A 338-nucleotide genomic window follows, 5' to 3' on the forward strand; every position below is an offset into this window, starting at 1 on the left:
CCTTCCTTCCTTCCTTCCCATATCTGCCAGCTCGAGAAGGCTTGTTTTGTTGCACCTGGGAAGTAAAGTATCTATTTGCGAGAGAGAGAGAATGAGAGAGAGAGACAGAGAGAGAGAGACAGAGAGAGAAGGGGAAGGGGTGTTGGCAGTTAGGGTGTGAGCTAGAGAAATGAGGCCTGTCTGCAAAAGGCCATGGGATGGGAGTGCGTGGTTGCAGGTTGTTTGGCTTTGTAAGGCCTACTGCCCGCTTCACTCGAAACTGGGTCTAGGGTTGTCGGTTTGTAGGCTGTAAAAGCCCAGAAAAGCTCTTGTTCTCCAACCAGCAGAGTGGCGCAGCG

The sequence above is a fragment of the Ambystoma mexicanum genome, chromosome 6q (assembly GCF_040938575.1).
Source record: "Ambystoma mexicanum isolate Mex_15411 chromosome 6q, UKY_AmexF1_1, whole genome shotgun sequence".
Classification (NCBI taxonomy): Eukaryota; Metazoa; Chordata; class Amphibia; order Caudata; family Ambystomatidae; genus Ambystoma; species Ambystoma mexicanum.